At 45.6% G+C, this 22939-nt stretch overlaps 1 protein-coding gene and 1 non-coding gene across 8 annotated transcripts in view; one reads left to right on the top strand and one right to left on the bottom strand.

Annotated features, from left to right (window-relative positions):
• SEMA5A (semaphorin 5A) overlaps positions 1 to 14095 on the bottom strand; it is a 460606-nt gene extending 446511 nt beyond the window's left edge. For 4 of the 7 annotated variants that reach the window (XM_032337773.1, XM_032337781.1, XM_032337775.1 and 1 more), the window contains exon 1: positions 13585 to 14094. The gene's annotated coding sequence lies outside the window, so the exon portion shown is untranslated. Of the gene's footprint in view, positions 1 to 1871; positions 2054 to 13584 lie in introns of those variants that run through there. The other 3 variants (XR_004284305.1, XM_032337782.1, XM_032337774.1) reach the window with 2 other exon arrangements.
• A 2666-nt stretch (positions 14096 to 16761) lies between these two features.
• On the top strand, positions 16762 to 16831 carry LOC116587446. The gene has a single exon (XR_004284454.1). It is a non-coding gene; the product is annotated as a small nucleolar RNA SNORD123 (small nucleolar RNA).
• The last annotated feature ends 6108 nt before the right edge of the window (positions 16832 to 22939 follow it).

The following is a 22939-nucleotide window of genomic DNA, read 5'->3' as shown; positions in this document are numbered from 1 at the left end:
TTTAGAAAAGGCCCTGCCTGGAGGCAAACACTGGACAGCTTCACTCTCTTCCAAATTCTAGAATTCTATGGAAGGGTTCCATCAAACAAGAGGCCCTCAACCTTCAACAGACAGGATGTAATTCAACCAAATGCACTACCTTCCTTCGAATCAAACCAATCTCCATCTCCCATGTCAATTGGAATTAAGGTCACAGGAAAGAGGGGCTCTTGATTTAAGCTTGGAGCCTGCTGAAGAATCTCTATCCCTCTCTCTACCTCTTCCCCACCCTTCCTCCCGCTGTCCCCCCCACAACACCTACACTCTCCCTCTTAATTTAAAAAAAAAAAAAAAAAAAAACCAGAAAAGGTTTGTCAGAATAAAACTATTAAAAATTGGCCCATCCTCTTGTAAACTACAGATTACAAGCAAACAACAATAAAAACAACAAAAGCTTAAGGAAAAGCAGTCATCAGCGATCAAGGACAACAGTACGTTGCATATATATTTAATAATGAAGTGTTTCTCTAGACATGGGAAATGGAAATATAATTCTTTCAAAACAAATTGGGCATTGGGCTCTCGGAGGATTGGGGGCAACATGAGTTGGGAGATCTTTTCAGGAGGGTAACTGTCGCTTTCCTTTTTTCCATAGATGAAAGACTATTGCAATAAGCAAGCTTTTCCTGTCCTAAAGGTCGTCCTTTGACCTTCTTTTCATGAAAACAAAACAGAAAGGGGGGGGAGCATCTCAGCTGCTGACCTTTATGCCCCTTCCAATAAAATAAAAATACCCCCATTAAGTTTTTAACTGTCCTCATCACCAAGAATCTGTCATCTTTCCAACAGCCTGAACTGTGGCCAATTTTATTCAGCACCCACTTCGCCCAGCTTCTGACCCCTTTGTTCACAGTGAGGGGTTATCCTTTTGTTTTCTCCAAAGAATGATGCATTGTTGGACCAAAGCAATCAATCCTCCTGCCAGATTCAGGTTGACAATGCAAAGATGTTGAGCAAGCTGGTTGTCTGAGCCCTTGACACTATGCTGTCCAACATCCCATGACTAATTTTGGATCATTGGAAATCAGCCACCACAGGATACATTTGAACTTGCTAAAAATAGCCCAGCCACCCCCCCAAACATTTCAACATACTGTGGCAGCAACAGAAAAGTGCTTCTAGTTTCAAAGCTAGTTGACTCCCCTGGAATGCAGTAAAGGAATAGAATTTCAAGATATGAGATTTTTGAGATCATCCATAAGATATTTTAAATAGATTTTTCATTTTAGAACTCACAGTTAAATAATTTAAAAAGAAAGATAATTAATACAGAACTGAATGTCTTTGCTCTAAGTATAAGCAAACAATGTCGTATATTGTAGATCAATAGAAAATAATTGATACTATTTTCAGACTACTCCCTGGGCCTCCACTCCACTTAAATGTGGAGCATTTAATTAAGTAAATCCAATTAATCATCTGGAAGCCAATGTGAGAAAAGGAAACAGTTAACAACCTCCCAACTGCTCAGAAAGCAAAGCATTTCAAACATGTTACATTTCACACAATCCCTGCATACTCTAATTATGTCTTTATATGAATCCCTTTAGCTTTCTCCCAATCCTTAAAAGTCTAATGCCGAACTCTTTGATAGAAATACACCTACAAAATCTTTTCTTCCCACACGTAGGACGGACGCAGGCACGACATGGACCTGGCTGGCACGGATGGCCCCCTTCACCAGGGGCTTTGTAAATATCCGACACAAGCTGTCACACGTGGGTGACATCCATCTACCCATAAACTATAACATTATCTGGCAAAATGGCGAATAGGCAGAAACCAACAACAGCACCAAGAGCTAGGTCTAAAAAAGACGCAGCAGCCCTTACCTAAAGAGGAACAAAGTAAACAGAAGCATTCCTACACACTTCGGAACCAGCAACCTTCCCAAAGGTGCATTTGGTTTGTTTTCCTAAATTTACCCCTGCAGGCTTAACTGAACCAGGTGCTCAGTCAAAAGTGCAATTAAAGAAGAACCCCTAAAGACCGCTTGGCCCTCAGGGCCCCCTTATCTGTCCCCAGAGTGAGCCAGCCACTATCTGCACTCTGTCCAGCCCTCTTGATAACCATGTTGCCAAGCCTGTAATCATGGTCCTATTCTTCCCGCTTATCGCTCCTTCCCACAACCCTAAGGCTGGAATTCTGAGCTCCATGGCCAGTTCTTTGGGGAAAGTATGCTTTTCATTGAAAAACAAAAACTTAAAACCCCACTGAGAAGCACTTACTACTTAGTGGCCAAACCAACCCAGCAGCCAGGTCCATGCACGACCCCCAGTCACTACAGACACTCTTGATCACACACCAGCGGGGGACGAACTCGTAGCCATGACTTAGGCGCTCCATCAGTGCCCACTCAAGGGGCAGCCTGGCCAGCAATCCAGCCCGTGGGGGCCGTTGTGGTCCCATGCAAACCGTACCACCGTGCTCCAGGGCTATTCTGTGAATCACAAGTGCACTGACAACCAGAAGGGTCAGGGCTTTTGCAAATGATTGTCGTCTTGGACACAGGAAGAGGACAGAAAAGGCCAGTGTAGACTTTATTAAATGGAAGAAAGACTAAATGAAACCAACATTCTCTGGGGCTAAGGGGGGGGGGGGGGTTCTCCATTATTCAGGGCGATAGTTTCCTTTCTCTGCGCCTCCTTCATGTTGACCCCCAAACCAACCCACCAATGGAGCTGGGTGCTCCGAAACAGGAAGGTGAAACTATGTAGCATCATGAAAGCCAGCTGGCACCATCCTGAGCTTCTCTAATCTACCATCCCAGGCTTCAGAAGTCTTAAGTCCCTTAAGAGAGAAAAGAGAAAAGTAACTGACCACCCAAATAAATAAATAAATAAATAAAACACCTGGGATTTTCTGAAAGATTATCAAGAAACTCAAGGTCACAAAGAGCAAATGAAAAATGTTTATCTGAACCTCTCTATCCCAAACTCACCCCAAAGCCTGCACTACTCCTCTCTAGCAACCAAAAGAAATACATAAAATACAATTCTAAATTGTGTTTGAGTCTGCAGGGTGTGATTTTTTTTTTGTTATAATTTGCACTACCAGAAAAAAAAGTCCTTTTAAATATTATGTAAATACTGGGAAATAGACCACTTCTTCCCAATTAAAAATCCATGGCACATGACTCTGTGTAGCCCCTTCCCCATTCCTGTCAAGTCCCTCCGCTCCTTAGCCATGGTCCAAGTTCCAAGTATTGATTTCCTTGTGCCTACCTCAATAAACAATTAATTCATCAGTGGATACTCTTAAAAATTATCTTCAAGGTATTTTAACTGACAGGGTATCTGATTACTATGAAGACTGGGCTTCCCCTCTACAGTCCTGTGGTTTGTATCCTTAGTGACTGAAGTCCAAGCATTTACATTGACTCCATGCATTTCTGGAGAAGTGAACTTAGTGCACAGACTCTCAAGTCAGGAATGAGCCAGGTGGGGGACTTGAGGAAGGCCCTTTGGCTGCTATCAACCCTGGGGCATGTCCCATCAGATCCCCACTGTGAATCCTTCACAGGCTTTCCTAGGCACCAAGATAAACCTCAAGGAGATGGAAAGCCAGCAGGTGGGCCTGGAGAAATTGTTCAAAGTTAAATAACATTTGCGGGCGTAAGCTTTCAAGTGAATGGATCTTTGCAATTCCTACTTACCAGCTTGCAGTTTTCTGAATGATTTCTTTTCACAAGCTGGTGATAGGACCTCGGGATTCCATCCCTGCTGGCAGACGGAGAGTAAATTTGGCTTCAGGCCTAACTTTGGAGTCTGCTTGGAAGGCGCAGACAGCCAAGAATCACTGCCTGGGCCTGCACAGCTCTCTGCACAGGGCTCCCCTCCCCCACCACCGGTCTCCACCGCCAGCCCCGCCTCCTGACCGCTGCACAATTTACATCCAAGGGGAGTATTTTTTACTTATAGCAAGTTGGAGGAAAACACGAATTTAAGACGTGCACTGTAAAAAAAAAAAAGGGGGGGGGATGGGTAGAGTAGAAAGTACTTTAACTCGAAGTACCTGGGTTTGGGTTACCTGCTGAGCACCACCTTGGTGGTCTGACCAGTGGCCAAAGGAGTGGGAGGGATTCAAAGGTGGAGAGTGGGAGGGGCTGAGGGCGGAGCCCCAAGGCTTCGGGTCCCTTCTATCCTGACTGTGACCCCAGCAAAGAGGGGTTCCTGCTGTCTTGGAGCAAATGCTTCTCCCTCTCTACAGTTATCTGATAAGCAGAAGCAAGTTTTCCCCAGCTCGAGGGCACCATGAGAAGTGGAGCAAATGATGGGACGTACCTTAACAACCTTCCTGGGACACTCATAACTGACCTCGATGAGATCCGATCTCTGCAAGCCAATTCGGAACCCTGCAGGAACAAGATTCTGGGGAAGAGAACACGTCTGTCGTGGTCAGCGGACATGGACAGTAACTCTGAAACCCCTCAGCCAAGAGTCAGGTAGTGGAGATGCCTGACAGCACCAGACCCAGGGCAAAACCTGGTAAAGCGCTTTCATGTTCATGTGGGGGAGGGCACAGAAAAGGAAGGGAAGGGAAAGAGAGTGAGCTGGGTCCTCTTAGAAACCATAGGGTCGATCAGAGGGCGTTATGAGCTCAGCTCCGCTCCAAACTTTCTGGGGAAGGAGAAACATAATAATTAAAAGCCTGCTGGATTAGCAGAGAAATTGGAAAAGCCACAGAAGGACATTTGAGGAGCAGCTCTGTTGGAACCGGGAGGAAAGCAGAGTTCCACACTCTCCTTCCCACACTGAGCATCTGGGCACCGGACCCCCGCTCTGAAAACATGGCCTTTCTTTTATACATACAGCCCAGAAATCTCAAACTTAAATAATGGAACTGCCTATCTTTGCCTCCTAGATCAGACTTTAAAGGCATTCTCCTTCGCTGACAGGTTAGCAAAGATCCCCCAGTCTGAAATCTCAGAGCACTGACAGGATGTAAGGTGAAGAGGAGTCAGCACATAGAAGGGACGGTAGAGCCCCAGGCTGTAGAGTGAACATTCCAGGTTTTTCCCTGTGCTCCCAGCTGCCTGAGTAAAGTTAGGATCCTATAGATTTTAGTGTCCAAAATCAATATTTGATGTTACCATTTGAATGCTTTCCAGAAAAAGAAATGGTTTAGGAAAAAAAGTAAAAAAGCATCCAAAGCAAAGATCTAATTCACTTTCCCCATTGAGGGCAATGTCTTCACGCCATTCTCTGTATAACACTCCGTGTTACTCTCATGATTTCCCCTCCCCCAGCTATCAGATCCAACACAAATCAACAGTTATTCTAAGGGAGGTCTTAAAACAGGAGAACAGCACATCGTTTCTGATCCCTCATGTTTCAAAACTAAATATCCTAGCAACATGGAAATTGCTCTAATCATGTACACAGTCAATCTGTTGAAGAGAATGCTTAACTAGTTGTCCTTGAAATCCGGGGAATATTAGCTCATTGAAAATGACAGAAAACAACTCTAAAAAGTACCCATCTAACAGTACGTTATTGACCAATGAAAACCATCAAAAGTGACATCAAAAATAAAAATGTCTAAAAATAAAAATAAAAATGTCACCCACCCCTTTGCCCTCCAACCAGCATTAGGAAATACTAAAGCAATTGCAAAAATTATCCCTTGTCACTCACCAAGGGTGAGTCATAAATTAGGACTGGTAATAGAAAAACATAGTCATTTTATAAATATTACTCTTAATTTGTGTCTAAGATAGGCTGCCAGTTTGGGAGGAGGCAGATTCAGAATACCCCAATCAGAAATTACATTGGTACGAGGTCAAGAAAGCTCTTGCACTAGGATCCGAACCTTTCAACAATTTCAGCTTCAGCACGCAACTACAAGAACTGAAGAAATGAGACGTTGTTGGAAAATGCTTGCCCAAAAACATCACAGGGCTGGATAAAAATACTTTATTACTACACAGAGAGAGGCATACGAGCTCTGGAGGCTGGTGAGTCCCAGCCAGCTCCCAAAAGCCATACGGGGTCTATCTGGACCTCGGACAGTCGATGCCAAACTAAACACTCCCGCGTAAAGTCACCATGTGGACACCAACTGGTGTGGGGAGGGCAGGGTGCCCGAGAGAGAGCTGAGGACGCCCCACAGCAGGAGGCAGAGAGGATGTCGATGCACTTGGCAGATGGAAATCGGAATGAACAAGAAGGGAGAGCTCAAGACACACTTCCACCCAGAGACAACACTCGAAGAGCAAGGAAATTACAGGCAATTCACATGGATCTCTACGCATCACCTAATTTCAGGTCCTGCTTTAACTGCAGGACTCATCAGAGCTGCACAGAAAGAGCTAAAAGTGATTCTATGACTCTTCTGCCAAAAGAGGGGAAAAACAACAACCACCACCACCCTCTCCTTTAAGTACTCGGGCCCTCCCTGTGCATTTAAAAACCTGTGTTCTGCCACTGGGTCTGGCTGTTGGACGTCACCGGCCTCACCCGCGGAAGTAAATGCCCTATGAAGAAAATGTACAAGGTCACAGAAGCAGGCATCGTGAGATCTTCCCCGGTCACAGGAAAGCAGCGCTATTTGACTAGCACAGCAATACACTGAGAGTTCAGACCCTGCAGCTCTGATGAGACCGGGAGATTCTGTGTTTTGAAAGATCCCCCCCCAACCCCCGCAACCCCGCCGACCGCCCAGAGCCTGCAACCTAACAAAACTGGCAGAAGGGAGTCTCACAGGTGCACCAAACAGTGACCAGCTAGGCTGGCTGGTTAGTTTAATCGAGTGATTTCATTCTGCTCCGTGGCCTTATTTGCAAAACAACCTCACTTTGCTCAGTTCCATAAAAGATCACAGTTCCGAGTTCAGCCCTCAGGAAGCGAACCTGAGCACCCTACGGCCCCAGCACTCGCTTTTGTGAATATCACCGAAACCCGGAATATAATTTCCACTTCGCGGCGGGATCTGTTTGGGCTGCTGGCCATGCATGGCGCTCTCACCGCAGAGATTATGTCCCAGATTCCTTTTCTTTTTAAAACAACTTTATTGACGTATAAGTTATATACCATAAAATTTACTCCTTGTAAGCATACAATCCAGTGATTTTTAGTAAAGGTATAGAATTGCAGGAGTCTCTCCACAATCCTGTTTGAGAACATTCCCATCATCCCAGAGAGACCTGCCCGTCCACTGTCAGTCCCTCCCAAATCCCCAGCCCCAGGCAACCACTAACCTGCATTCTGTCTTTACAGGCTTGCATTTTCTAGACTTTCCATTTGATAGGTAGTCTTCTGTGACTGGCTTCTTTCACTAAGCATACGTTCTGCAGCACAGATCAAGAATTCATTCATTTTCTTGCTGAATACTCGTCCGTTGTGGGACTGTATCGCATTCTGTTCATCCACTCATCTGTTTCAGCTTATTAAATCCATAAATTCCACTAAGTGACCAGGCTGATTGGCCTAAACTCAGAAATAAAATAAGAAAGGCTACCACAGTCTCTAAAATACTCTAGAATTTCTAAAATCTCGGTAAATGGGAGAAGCTCTGTCATGAAGATACAGCACGCTCCCTGGAATTTTTTTGTATGTGGTGCTATTTTCAGTGAGTAAACAACATCCTTGAATTTCCATGTTTTACATTTTAATATATGTCTTAAAGCACATAAAGTGTTTGGGGCGCCTGGGTGGCTCCGTCGGTCAAGCATCTGACTCTTGGTTTCGGCTTCTGTCATGGATCTCGGAATTCTAAGATCAAGCCCCTGGTGGCGCTCCAATCTTGACACAGACTCGGCTTCTCTTCCTCTCCCTCCGCCACTGCTTATGCACATGCTCTCTTTCTCTCTAATAAATAAATAAATCTTAAGGGAAAAAAAAATACATCAAGTGTTTTATGCTAATTTCCAAGTCAAGCTGCCCAGCCCGGAGTGCACATCTGCCCCCGCCTGGGTCTGCCCAGTGCCCAAGGGAGCTCCCAAGCCCGGAGACCCATCCTGCACTTAGGCAGCTACAATGGGACAAGCCCTGACCCCACACACAGTAGGCAGCTAGTCCTGCTGGCTTAGTTTTATCACTCTGTGCAGATTCAAGGACTTGTCCCCTTGACCTGTCCTCTGGGCCCTAACTCAGTTCTGGAGGTGTGTTTCGTGTCATCATTGCTGAGGCTCTAACACCTTAACACTCTTGCAGAGAACGCCCACCACACTTCCTGTCTCCTCCTCCTCTTTTTCTTCTGGAGTATCTGTTTCTGTAAAGACCCAAAGACCCGACGCAGACGTGGGATTCATACGCAGACCCAGCACCGAGGCTCAGCCATCTCCAAGTCCATCTGTACGTCGCACCTGCAGACTTGGTGCAGGGACCTCAACAGAACATCTACCAACATCCTGACTAGGTGAGCAGCTCTATAAAACCATGGACTTCTGGTCATCATTCCAAACCGAGTTGCCCTCCAAATTTCTTAAAGTCAAGTCCATAGCTATGGCCCCCAGGAACTTCCATGACAGACGTCTTAGAAACAAGCTCTTATTTAGTTCTTACTGCAGGTCAGTGGATATTAACAAAGGCTTAACTCCAGTGTCTGCTGAATAAAGGGAGTTTAATATCCAGAGTAATCGTTGTTGCTTTAGGCCACCAGTTACAATGTTGTCAGCTTTAAATTCAAGAGAGTTGTACAGCAGATGGAAATCTCGGTCCTGGAACAGAAATCCTAGACCCCAGTGGTGATGCTAAAATCGACTGGGTTGTAGGATGGCCAATCGCCGCTGTCCCTGGCCTCCGAAGCCTTCCCTTGGCAGCACGCTAGGCGAACCAGGCAGCCGCATCCTTGGCAGCTGCGAACGGCTTTTGGGTGCCCTCTCCCAGACGAGCCACATCTCCAGTTTTGCGACAGAAAGGGCCATTCTTTGTGTGGAATTTTTTCTGGAGTCGGTTGGAACGCATTTCTTCCGGGAAGTTTAAGCCAGGCGCTGGCCGTGTGATGATTTTGCAAACGACTCAACAGAAACCGCTTAGCAGAATTCTTACTACTTTTTTTGACTCTGCTTTTCTTCGCATAGGCCCATCATAAATCGTTGTCAAATGTTGGGTAAATCTAAACTGATGAAAGAGGCTCTATTTCCTGTGAACAATTTGTCCTTGCTCAGTTCTGATTGTCACTTGCCTAGAACTTATTTAATTTCACATTTCAGCAAATACAGCATTATTTCTCCAGTAGAGCTGGCTTCTGATACCATCACTCTCCTGGCTATTTATCATACGTATCTGTAATTGAATTACCTATTGCAGTAATACGATCTACTCACAAATGTACATAAAAATGCAACATAAAATAAAACTGTTCCAACATATACTTCCTCATCATCTTACATGAGCCGCAGGATGGCCAATCCCAGAGATACAGGGACAAATAAGGAATGAAAGAAGGGAAGATAAGGGATTAGTGGGTTCATGGCCTTCCAGAAATAAAAGATATTCAGGCCCAGAACAACGTATTCTCTTCAGAATACAGTGTTTTTCAATATTCATCAGGAAACCAATTCAAACACATGTAGGGAAAAAAAGAACAAAGAATGGAATGATTTTGTTTTCTTCCAAAACAACAGTACCTTCCAGTATATTTCAAAACTCAGGAAAAGGAACTAAAGTATGACCATCTTTGCTCTTGTCAGAAAACCATTCATCTTGGACAAGAAAAAAAAAAGGAGGAGGGGGAAGAGAAGGAAAAGAAAGAGAAAAAGAAGAAGAAAAAGGAAAAGGAAAAAGAAAAAAAAACAGCAATTCCTTTGAAAATATTTCTGTTTCTTGAGCCCACTGTTGGGTTAATCGTAATATAAATGTCATAACCCAGGTGAAATGTAACTTGCCTTTGAAGTTGCCGGGCTTCCAAATACTCGGAAATTCAGAGGTAGATCTTAGTTCTGCAACCTTTAGATGGCATAGATTGTATTGTTACTAGCATGCTATAATAATTTGCTTACACACTATCTTCTCTTGGATCAAGTTTTCATTTTGGTAGGCTCATTGAGAGTGAAAAGTTTATCTATGTATATTCCAGTCCACTCTAACTTTTTTCTTCCTGTCTTGCTGTTAGAAATTGATTTTATATATCCAGCTAACAAATTCATCAAAGAAATAAGCGATGCATTTATCAAGCATACCAAAAGCTGCCTCTTCAGATTGCTTCTGAATGAGCTACTCGCATCACGTGTTGAATTTATGATTATGATGCTACCCATTTGTGCAGGGATCAGAGACAGCAGATTGCCCCCTATCTACAGCAGATCACTTCTACAAGGCAGCAAGCAGAGGGATAAAATCTGGTAATTCTCAACAAAACTTCTGCATCTCGATTTTAAAGGGTTGCCGGAAACATATGTGAAAATGTGTTGTCAACAACCATACACAAAGACAGTACAAACAACTCCAAGCACTTACATATATTCATCTTAGTACTTAAGAAAATAGTTTGCTTTCTCTGTGCAAATCTGCAAACAGATGCAGGTGGACAGAAATGTACAAGGTTGCACGCCACACACTTTGTACTTGGGTGTAACTCAATTTGTTAGACACTGTAATTAACATTTTAAAAATTATTTAACACTAAACATAAAAATTTGTCACCTTGGTGTTATAATTATACTGTAAGCAATTTGTCTGAGTAACTATAGCAACAATTTCAGGAGCATTTTTAAATACAAATTTGGTATAATTTTAGAATCAAGAATTATGGAGGATTTGCGGCGGGATGTAAGACTACTTTTCTCAAACACTGTACCTATACCGCTAAAGAAATGGAGGCCTTGACTCAGACATAGTATATACTAATTAATTGTTCTATCTTACAAACTACGTGATTTGCAAGGCAATCCTTCTCGCTGGGATTAGTTTCTTAACTTAGCTATTTCTAGAGTTCACGATTACTTGTTTATAAAATGGAATGCCTTTATACCTTTGGCCATTTAGCAAAGTTCTCTTTACCCCTCCCCCACTCTGCTGTCCTTTTATCAGAAGCAAAGCCTCCATTTCAGTGATTTTGTAACCAACAAGAAAGACATTTGGAATCACTCAAAATAATGATCAAGTTAATAAAGACTGGGCAGTGGTTCAGTTAAGCAGCTCTCTCTAACATCAGCAGCATTCAACACAGTCCCAGGGAGCTGGCGTGCAACAAAGAAAAGTTTTGTGGTTTTAACATTTGTCCCTGAATTAAGAGTGTTAAGTGCCTCTCAAGCAAAACTTCTCACTGCAAAGCCATGCATCGGTCTTCAGAACGTTTGTGCACCGTCTAAAGCTTAAGCAAAAGCTTACATCAATGTGCATATATTTCTTATGGCCCCAGAGCCAACAACTTTTAACAGCCACTGTACTGTTTCTGTTTCATTCCGTCCAGACATTGTGAAGAAATAATTGTAAAAGGAAGCGGCAGAGAAGAATGCAGGTTTATTTTTACCAGATTCTGCACATCTCAAAAACTTTTGGACAGAGACAAGCTTTACCACCCAGGAGACCAAAGTCTTTGCTCTCAGCAGGGCTCCTGCAGCTGTTCGCCATTAAAACAACCAAATAAGTTAGTGCAATTCGCAAAAGGCATAAAACGATTAGCATCATCCATCTTCTCCCTATTAAGGCAAGTATGCATAAGCTAAAAGCATGTAAAAACAGGTACCAGTTCCTCATCCCTCAGGTGCAAGAGTGTGCAAATGACTAGGTGACCTTGCAACACAATAGATGAGCGTGATTTTGTGGCAAACTTTTTACAAGAAAGAAACTCAGGGGAAAAGAAAATCTGTATTTCAACTGGCCCAAACCATTACATCTTAGGCTGCTTTTTTTTTCCCCCCAAACAAAACTAGAAAATGGTTGAAATAAGGGAAAAAAATCCATCTTTCATTTGGTATAAATACAGGCATAGACAAGAAGAGTTGTTTAAGTGATAACACAGTTTAAGGTGCTATCTTCTTGAACTAAAATTGTGAACTGGTCACTCCAAGTAGTGCACGGTAAACATCACCCATTCTTCATTAATAAAACTGGCACGATCAGCAATTAACTTAGCAATCCTAATTAGGTGTTAAAAAATCTTACCTAAGTAAAGACTGTTCTTGCCTTTCTGTGTCTACTTAGGAAAGACTAACAGTAAAATTAATAACATATCTGCTGTTTCCAAACTTGGCCATTACGACGGAGCTTTTCTGCATCAGCTGAGACCTATGATTGTACTTCTCAAAAACAAGGTGCAAAAACCATTTGTTACTCCTCGCATTTTAACTAAGGAGCTCCTAAGGAACAAAATCTTGTCAGCATTAATCCTAACTCACATTATTATTATTATTATTGCTGTTGTTATATTATTTTCTAGTAAATACTCACAAGGAGGAAGACAGAGGCACAGACAGGAAGAGTTTGCAGGGACACGTTTGTCTCTGTTAGGAACCTTTATCCAGATGACCTGTGTTTGGCCACCATCTTTCCAGTCCCTTCTCTTAGCAAGGCTGAAAGCTCCCCGTGGCTAACGGATCAGCTCCCCTCCCCTTCACCCGCTGTGAAATCATTGCAAGATCCGCCCGGTCCCGCTGTTTGCTGACTGGGACCCCCACCCACTCACCCAGGACGGAGTAACTGCTCTCAGCATCCTCTCTCCTGCTTCTAGCGCTCGCTCTCAGCGCCCCCTGCCGGCAATCCCCGGGCCGCCGCAGGCGCAGGAAAGTTAAATCCCAACTCTGAGCCGCTGCACCCAGGTACAAAGCAAGAAAAGGGCGAGGAGGTGAACGCGCTTCCCGCCAAAGCCCTAGGAATCCGGACCCGACTGCGGAGGCCCGGGCACTAGGCGCCGCGGGAAGCGAGTCCGCTGCACTTCTCGGCGACAGTTCCCCGCACATCGCAGCAAGACCGGTTTCCCTCCGGGGCCCACATGTACCTCCGGCCCCGAAACCCTGATCCAGGGGATGCGAAACCGTGCAGCCGCGTTAGACGCCCGCAGAAAGCGACTCGCCGGGTTGCAACCCATCAGGCGTCGCTGAGCCCCAGCATCCCTCATTCACCAAAGCGTTTGGCGGAGTTGAGCCCAAGTCCCACTGCCTCCCGGTTTCTCACGCGCCCCGCCAAACCCCTGTAACTCGAACAGGAGAACCTGCCCAGCCGGCGGGGCTGCGAAGCCCAAGCCCTCCGGACCCCGTGCATCGCTCCCGAGTGCGCTCCTGGACGCGCGCCGGGTGCGCGCACAAAGCCCCACTGCGCACCTTCCCGAGGTGTTGGGTGGGGGTCCCGCCTCGTCCACTACCAGGTCGCCCACCGCGTCGCTTCGGCTCCTAACCTCGGCACGCTGCGACCCCGGCAAAGACAGGGTCACAAACTTCCAGCCCGTGCACTAGCTCAACTGTGGGTACCCCGCACGGACGGTAGTCCTAATCCTGGACACGCAGCCACTGGCTGTCCCCCGCCCAGCGCCTGCGGACTGACCCCACCTGAGACTGACACGACCCGCCCGCCGACCACTGCCGCCCCCCGGGTCTCGGCCAGCAACGCGGCACGGTCGGGGCTGAGGACACGGCCACGCGGGGACCGGGCGGGGGTCTCTCACCAGGTGCGAGGCGCGCTCCTCATGCGCCTGGGGCCCCGGAGCAGCTCGGAGGGTCCTCTTCAGTGCACCCGCGAGGGAAGTCGGGGCAGCGGCCGCCGCCGCCCCCTGCCACTTCCCCAGAGCCACCCGCCACTCGCCGCGCTCCGGGCTGGGGACGTCGGTGTGAGCGCCAGCCGCACGGTTCCCGGGAGCGCAGCTGGGCCGGGGGTGAGCAGGTTCGCGCCCAGCGGGGGCGACGGACGAGGAAGCCAAAGTTGGGTGCCCCAGCCAGCTCCAAAAGGGAGCCACGGGTAGGAGAGGGGAGCCCCCGGGAAGGGCCAGGCCGCCCTCGGCCGAGGGCAGGCGGAAGGTGAGAGCCGCCACCCGGCACGGGCCGCGGCCGGCAGGGGGCTGCGGAGCCCACCCGCGGTGCGAGGACAGCGCGCGGGAGCCGGCGCAGCAAGAGCAGCCGCCGCCGGCGCCGCCTTCCCGGCGAGTAGAGCTGCGCGGGGAGCGCGGGCGGGGAGCGCCGGGAGGGAGCGCGGAGCCGCTTCGCCCCGCCCCTGCCCCGCCCCTGCCCCGCCCCTGCCCCGCCTCCTCCGCCGCGCCTCCTATTCCCCTCCCAGCCCGGGTGAAACCCGAGCGCCCCACCCGGCGCCTGACCTCCCTGGGCCCCGCCCCCGACCCTGCCCTTCCCGGGACGCGCCCCCCCTCCCTCGCCCCGGCGGCCCCTGTGCCCCAGGACCCCCACTCCTTCTTTAGTGCGAGTGCGCCCGAGCGTTGACTTTCGGGGATTCCCTGTACCCGACCTCGCACAGACCTTTGTGGCTCCCCCGCCCCCCAATCCGGCCGCTCAGACGTGGCTGCTGGCGGGGGGGGGGGCGGGGGGAGAGGCGGCGGCGGGTGGGGGGAGGGCGCGGTATAAAGGGCCGGAGGCTGCGCGGGCTGAGACCCGAGACGTGGCGCGCCCACCCTGCCGGCCTCATCTCCAGGTACGTGCGCGTCCCCAGGCGGAACCCGGCCTTGTGGTGGGGGTGGGCAGGGGCCGCCGGGGCCTCCTGGACTCCGCGTTTGTGATTTTGTTCGTTTTGTGTGACATCCACAGGAGTGTTCTGAGCTGGAAACTTTAAAAGACCGGGAGAGTTGCTTCGGGTTCTTGGAGAAGCTATTTTAGGGTGCACCTCCCGGCTAGTTCGGCCGGATTTCAGTGGAAAGAAGTTAGAGAAATGAACAAATCGGACCAAGCCAGGGAAGCAAGTCAGGGGGTCCCCACGTAGCCACGCTGAGCGCTGAGAAAGGAACCCTTGGACAGACAAAGTCAACTTGTCCAATTCTGGACTAAATGTTACTTGTTGCACTTTCGCCGGATCTGACGGCCTTCTGGAGCAAGTATTAAAGTGAAAAGTCATGATTGGAAAGCATAGTACCTTTCAAGACGCCTAGAATTTCATACTTTGTTGAAAAGCTTCCCTTTGGAACCCTGAAGGGCTGCGCATGACCCTTTCCCTCTGGATGGGGGTGGGGAACGCTATCCCGGGCCTTTTTTTTTTTTTCTTTTCATCTCGGCCTCAGAGGGTGGCTTTCAAGTTTCCCTTGAATAAGGAAACGTGTGAACACCCCCGCCGCCGTCCCCTCTTGCCGCAGTGACATAGGATACCCCTATGGCCCTCACTGACAAACCCGCTCCAGTGTCTGGTTCTTGGGATTTGTCACGCGGGGAAGGGCCCAGTGTGCCTAAACTGTGCCGTGGAGCCCATCTATAAAACAAAAAGCGCTTTCCTGCCTGGAAGGTGGCATGGCTCACACAGCTCCAAGAGGAGGACAATAGAAATACAAAGTGATGCTGATTTGTTTTTACAGTCCTTATAGAATATTTCCAAATGAAGTAGTCTTATAATAAGAACTAAATAAAAGCAGTCCTGAAGGTTTGCATGGAAGAAAGCCCAGCCCCAAGCCTCCAGTTTCTCCCTCCCACCAGTGGCAGAGCTGCTGTGGGTACTCTAGCCCTCACTCGGATTTCCTGTAAGACATCCAGAGGAAATGTCAGTGTCCCAGGGCTTCTTTGTAGAAGCATTCTCCCCTGGGTTGTTCCAGGGGCCCTCAGCCTGGTGCAGGACAGCTGCCAGGATCCTAGAGCCTTAATGAAAAGCTTAACCTCTTTTCTTGCTTCTGTGCCCAGCACGCAGGACACTAGCTCCTTCCTGACTTTCCCATTGATTCTTCTGCCTACCTGGCACAGCAGCCTAGGATCCCTCCTTGGGAGGAGGAGGCTGGCCAAGGTCTAGCCTGACTGCTCTGTTCTGGGGACCTGGGAGGGGAGGGGAGGAGTGGGGAGGGCACAACACTGCCTTACACTTGACCTTGCAGCCCTTGAGTGAGTGGACCTGTGGAGCCTACAGCCACCAGGAAAAAGAGGCAGAAATTAGGATCCGAATGTGTTTAGCTAATTCTTGTCATTGCCCCTCAACATTATAGTTAAAAGGCTTGTACACTTAAAAAAAAAAAATTCTTGGCATGTTGAGACTTAAGCAGTGGGAAGAAAGTAGACTTCTACACCATAACCCAGGAAGGATCATAGCATAATGTTTAATATGTAACTTTATGTTGGGGGGAGTCAGTTTTATAGGCAACTTACAAGCTATAAGGAAGCATTGTTAAAATACGTGTATTTCCTGATAATGAATTACAAATTAATAACAAGAATGAGAAGCGGGGAGGGAACCAAATAACAGAGAGTGCCTCCTTAGTTTAGAGTGAAATGGACCCAAACTGAGGGTGTGATTTCACCTTGTGATCTGGGGAAACTGCCTTTATTTTTCTGAGCTGATCTTTTCATCTGGAGCTGGACCAACCTGCTGGCAAGTGTGTCTTCACTTAGCATGAAGGACATAGGAGGTTAAGGTGAGACCCTTGCCGGGGCCCAGCACAGAAGGCTCTTTCCAAATAAAAGTGTTTCAAAGAATCCACAGATACTCTTTTTCCCAAAGGAAAAAAAAATTTTCCCTCTAAAGTCATCCCTCGCAGGACTTCCTCCTGCATGGGGCTGCTTCTCATCACATTGTGAAACTAGAGGTGATAATTTCCAAACAAAACTGTTGAGTTCTCTTCTTTTCAAGATAAAATTATAGCTCTCCCTGAACAGTTTCTGATGAGCCAGGCACATAATGTAAACAAGACGAGAAACCTAGCCAAACACTCGGTGAAAATGATGAACCCTGGGGCGCTGATTCATGTGACTTGAAAAACGCCATCCATTTCCTGATTCACCTTAATTTCTACGTGGGGATAGGAGGGATCTCTTACGTCTTCGAGATAAGTGACCAGTTTGTCTCATCTTTCCCTTCCGCCCTTCCAACTGAATTCCAGCCACATCGCTCGTGACACGGCCTGTGCAGCGGAGCAAAGCCAGGAGGGGGCTGGACAGACCACCACAACCACCACCCAGAAGAGGTGCTGACGACGCTGTGGGTCAGGAGTGCCCCAGGGAACCCTGGGTGTTCGTAATCTTTAATGACTGGACGAGATTGTATTAACATCATGAAAAATCTCAGTCCAGGAAATCATGGCCTCTGGGCGTTTATGGGATACAAGAAATCCTTCACAGGATTTTCCTATAGATCGGGGGGGCGGGTACACCACAGTCGTCAACCACTGGTGTTCTTTTTCTCAGGTTTTCCTTCTTTTGGATCCATGGCCTTTAAGAATTAATAAAACTGCTAGATCAAAAACCCCATCCGTTTTTGTCTCTAGAGGGCCAAACAAGGGTAAAATGATGAGCCATTTTATGAAATCTGCCTGGGCTGCTTTTTGCTCCTGTATTTGAAGTATGGACAGATCCGTGAAGAGGGCTACAGACGATGCAAACTTAAGTTTGACCAATGAAGAATCACTAAGTGAGGACAGTTCAGGGAGTCTTCGGCCCAGACTCAAGTCCCTTGAGCTTTACCAGAAGCTCTTTGGGGTCCTTTTGCCCAAGAAAGGCTCACCACCCCCTTTAGCGTAGCTCCCCCCACTGCAACACCCCCCACCCCAAGCAGGCCAGTGTTATTCAAAAACAGCAGCCTGGAAACCAAGACAGAAGAGATAGAAAACACTACCAGCACACCTGACCATGAACACAGATGGGCGTGGCGCAAAGTGCAGGTGCCTTCAAGGCAAGGATGAGGTTAATTACATGTGCGCCTGCACTCCAGCTCTCTGCCCCGCCATGCCCTAGACGCTCCTCCTCTCCCCTTCTCGGAGTCTGACTTTCCCCCCAGGTCCATCCAGAGTCTGCTTCCAGCTCCCCGTGTCTGGTCAAACAGACATGCTTTGCCAATGGCCCTTGTACACCAGAAGCTGACACAGAGCCACAGAGCCCACACACAAGACAGGGGAGCTCTGCTCACCCCTGAACTCTTAAATGAAATCCACAAGTGGAAAACACCTCATAGGGGTGCCTGGGTGGCTCAGCCGGTTAAGCATCTACCTTGGGCTCAGGCCATGACCTCAGGGTCCTGGGATGGATTCTCCACCATCGCTGCATTGGACTCCCTTCTTGGGGGCTGGTCCGCTTCTCCCTTTGCCCCTCTCCCTCCCCCTGTTGCTTCTCTGTCTCTCTGGCTCATTGTCTCTCTCTCTCTCTCTCTCTCTCAAATAAATAAAATCTTTTTTTAAATTTTCTTAAAAGAAAAGAAAAACATCTCATACCCCATTCAGGGGAGCCCTGGCCAAGCTGAAGGCTACAACAACCAGGGCATGCCTTCAGCAAGAAGGGCTCACTCACCTGTTTTTGACTTAGAAAGGTTCAGTAATTCATCTCACTTCCAGTAAGGGCCTATTAACAAAAGACATTGCGTTTTACTTTAGCTATGTATCCAGAAGACCTACGTAGTCTGAAATTTGGAAATATTTTGCCTTTTCTTTGTGGTTAAATTTCTAGCAACCCCATTTCTGGGGGAAAAAAGTATATAAAAAGATCTCAAGTCATCTTTTTATAAGTATAGTATGGAGAGAGGAAAAATGCTAGGTTGAAAAGACTTGGAATACCTAGAGGAAATGTAGATGGTTTGTGGCATGGAAAGAAACATCCATACAGTTTCCTAAGTGTCATTTTCTGACACTGGGCCTCGTATATATCTTGAATGTCTATAAGCGAAGCTGTACTTTCGTCAATGTCCTCTGTATTCCTCTGTCTTTGGAAATAGAGCTTTTGGGGAAAATAAGTACCTTTGGAAATATAGTTTCAAAAATAGTGTTAGTCCAACATAAATTTAGAAATAAAATACAAATTCATCTTCCTTTGTTTATTCCACCATTTACCAGGGAGATTAACTCATAATGACCTTGAGTTCAATGAAAAGAGTATCTACTAAGTGAAATTAAACCAATAGGCAAAGTGTCTCCTGAAGCAAATCAGAGGGAAGATGGGCTACCAAGGGTCCTGTCCCGATCTGTCACATCTCATTTCAGACTCTTCTTTCATTCCTAATTCAGAATGTCAGTTTCTCTCACCCCCAAATCTCAGCTCCTGACATGGGTTTTCCTGCCACTCCCAGTCCATAGCATACCCCGCAGTGTTCATCCCCAAACAGCAATCCCCATTGTCCTTGATAACGCAGACCTCCTGATTCTGTTTGAATTGCAATCTGCCTAGCTTTAAAAAAAAAAAAAAAAAAATTCTTTAAGCTGGGTGAGACCATGGAACCTCACTGTGACAAATATGGTGTAAGTTGGTGCCTTTCTTGTAAGCCAAGAAAGGCTTCACAGAAGAGCCCAACAACGAACAGTGTGATTTTTCCTGACCTTTCCTGTCACTTCCGGTTCCTGCCTAGAACTCAGCTGTGGTGGTTGAAGTTCCAACCACCAACTTGTAAGGTAACCGTGATAATTCAAGCCATGAGACAAAGTAGAGCTAAAACAGTAGAGCCTAAATCCCCGGTGGCCCCATGGAGCCCCGATCTCAGCCTGGGATGGCCTATCTCCAGACTTTACAAGATGAGAAAGAAAGAGCTCTTCCTTTCGGTTACCCATCATTGTTTCTGTTCAGAATGTATCAGGAGAATGCAATTCCTGGCTGACGAAAGCTAGAAGGCTCTTCCAGATCCAGCATCCCTGCAGCTAAATCTCAAGTCACCACCCTGCTAACCTCCTTTCGACCCTCCCTCATTCTCTGCTTTGGAAATAGAGCTTTTGCGGAAAGAGCTTCTTCCGAGCTTGCTGCACAGTCCGTGCCCGGCCCCCAGCTACACGGTAAGAACAGAATGGAGAGAAGCAGTGACGATTCCTGCCCTGGTAGCAGAGGCGCCATTGAAAAGGGGCCGTTTGAGCCCGCATTTAAAGGATACTAACAAGAAAATGGGAAGGCAGGTCCTTCAGGGAAAGGGAGTGAGATCCAAGGAAGAGTGGAAATATCAACTTTAGAACTTAACTCAACACACTTGTTAAAGTGCCAAGGATAGTAATAGTCATTACAAAAGAATAGCACTAGGTACAATCTTATTAAATAGTAGAGAGGAAAAAAGATGAAAGAAAGACAATTTGATCAAGCCAGTAAAAGGCTTGAAAGAGAAAGAAGACAAACAGAAAGAAAAAAATCACAGAGAAGAACTAGTAGAAATTGGTAACCATATAAAATTGCATTGTAGCAGGAAGCAGAGTAGAACAATGGGAAAAAATGCATGAGGCAAATATCCGTCAAAATAAAGGCAGTTTACAAACGCTAATGTCAGAAAAACATATTCTAAGATGAAAATCTTTTTCGATAAAAATATTCACCACAGAAAAAGATTCAGTTCATTAGGAAATACAAACATGTATGCAACTAACAAAATAGTTTCAGAATATAAAAGGTACAAATCTATAGGATAATTAGAAAAGTTAACAAATCCACAACCTTTGATGAAGCACATTCCTGTCACTAATTGATAAATCTCTAAGGAGAAAAATAGAATTTAGATATCCTAAGAAAAGCAATTAGCAAGGTTATTCTAATGGAAATATTGAATGCCCAGGCAAGATTTACAAAAAATTAAGCAAGTCTGGGGCCACAAAGCCTCGGTGAATTTTGAATAATCAGCATCATGGGATTAGGTTATAAATTAATAATTTAAAAAATAATTTTGAAAACTTCACAGTTGTCCCTCGAAAGCCACATACCAAGTAACAGACGGAACAAAGAAGTTGTAATGGAAACCAGGAAAATTCATATGTTGTGTGAAAATACAATATTTAAAACTTAGGTGATATAGCTAAAGTAGTATTTGGAGAGAAATTTAGCCTGGAGTACTTAGGAAAGAAGGACTGAAATCAATAAGCGAAATGCCCAACTCAAAAGTCAGGAGCAAAGCAAGGGTCATAATGTAGTAAGGATCACATACTATGGAGTTATCTATAAAGCTGCAATAGAATCAACTGCTGAAAACATAACAAAGGATAAAATAGACAAATGCCTTACAAGTTATGTAATTCACTAGAAAAATTTAGCTTAGGGGCGCCTAGATGGCTCAGGGAGTTAAAGCCTCTGCCTTCAGCTTAGGTCATAACCCCAGGGTCCTGGGAAGGAGCCCGGCATCTGGCTCTCTGCTCAGCGGGAGCCTACTTCCCCCTCTGTCTCTGCCTACCTCTCTGCCTAATTGTGATCTCTCTTTCTGTTAAATAAATAAAATCTTAAAAAAAAAATTAGCCTAGGAAAATAAAGAAATGAAAATCCAAACACATTTATAACCGTTAAAGAAATTGAATCAGTAAATACTTACCAAGTGATCATTTTCCTGGAAGTCTTCACCAAACTTTCAAGGCACAATTAATCCCTATTTTATAATTTATTCCAGTGAATAGAAAAATTATAAGGCACAGCCCTCACACTTCAAGGATGTTTTATCATTATTAAATTTACTAATACACATCACCTCATCAATAGAATTAGAAAAACCATATGATCATTTCAATAGCTATTTAATATACTTTGATAAAATTCAACATGAGTTTATCATTAAAAAAAAATTCTTGGCTATTAGACTCATAATAGAAGGGAGCTTATCTAATTAGACTATCTTTCAAAGCAAAATCCACAAAAAAAAAAAAAATTGACATTTAAGCCTAAGAAATTGGAGACATTCAGTTGAAAGAGATCAAGACAAGTTAAGTACACAACTACCCTTCCATTAGACACTGAAACAATGGTTGAAAAGGAAGAAATAAACTGAACTCCAAGAAATGCTCATTGTCTCCACTAAAGCCACTTAAGAACATTTCCAGATAGGGGCGTCCATATGGTACAATTGGGTACGTGTCCAACTCTTGGCTTGGGCTCAGGTCTGGATCTCAGGGCGCTGTAGGAGTCTGCTTGAGAGACTCTACCTCTCCCTCTCTCCACTCCACCTCCCCCCATGAACACATGTGCTCTCTCGCTCTAAAATAAAAAAATCCCTTAAAAAAAAAAGAACATCTATGGATAAATAATTAAAAGACAGAGAAAGTTCTGGAAGTTTGCTACATAGAATTTCAGTATATAAATCAGTTCTGTTCCCATAAACCCTCAGGAAATAGGAGATAATATAATTCAGAAAAAATAACATGGTATCAAAAAAATTGATGTGTCCTAAGTAATTTTGGCAAAAGGTATGTTGGACCTCTGGAAAATTTATAAAACTAAATCAAGAGATCCTAAGGAATGTCCAAATAAATTGATGCTATCCCACATTTGTGTGTGGAATGATTTAGTGTATAATTTCTTGAATATGAAATATTCAGAAATATCCACACTCCCCAAATTCATCTGTAAATACAATGGAGATCCCATCAAAATCTAAGCTGACTAAATGGAACTGAAGTAGAGCCTAAAAGTGATAAACAGAGCAAAAGGAAATGTCTAAGGGCGATTAAGGAATTTCTGCAGAAGATGAGTAAGGTACGTTGAAATCCTTATTGTTCATAAAGCTACAGAGATTAAGACACTGAGATATTGGCACAGGGACAAAATGAACAATGTAACAGAGGGCCCATAAACAGACCCACATATATGCCATCTTTGATGTGTGACAAAGGGGCTCACTAGGGAGAGGTGCAACTCAATAAATGACTGTAAGACAGTCGAGAACCTTGATGTAAAAACACTTAGATACCTCCCTCAAGCCACTTAAATAACTCCAAAACAGATTAAAGCCAAAGTGAGAAACAAAACATTAAAATATTTAAGAAAACATATAAGAAGTTATCTTTATGACCTCTGGGTAGGGAAGCAGCTCTCAAAATAAGATACAAAGACTACCCATAAAGAAAAAGGAAAAAAATCAATACAGTAAGCAACATTCAAGTTTAGACCTTCCATATGATGAAATACAACCTAAGAAGCAAGCCGTAGCTGGGAGAAACTTTAGGGCATACAAATGACAAA

This window comes from Mustela erminea, chromosome 3 (assembly GCF_009829155.1).
Source record: "Mustela erminea isolate mMusErm1 chromosome 3, mMusErm1.Pri, whole genome shotgun sequence".
Lineage (NCBI taxonomy): Eukaryota > Metazoa > Chordata > Mammalia > Carnivora > Mustelidae > Mustela > Mustela erminea.
The sequence above is the reverse complement of the archived record's forward strand: the minus strand, read 5'-3'. Positions and strand labels throughout refer to the sequence as shown.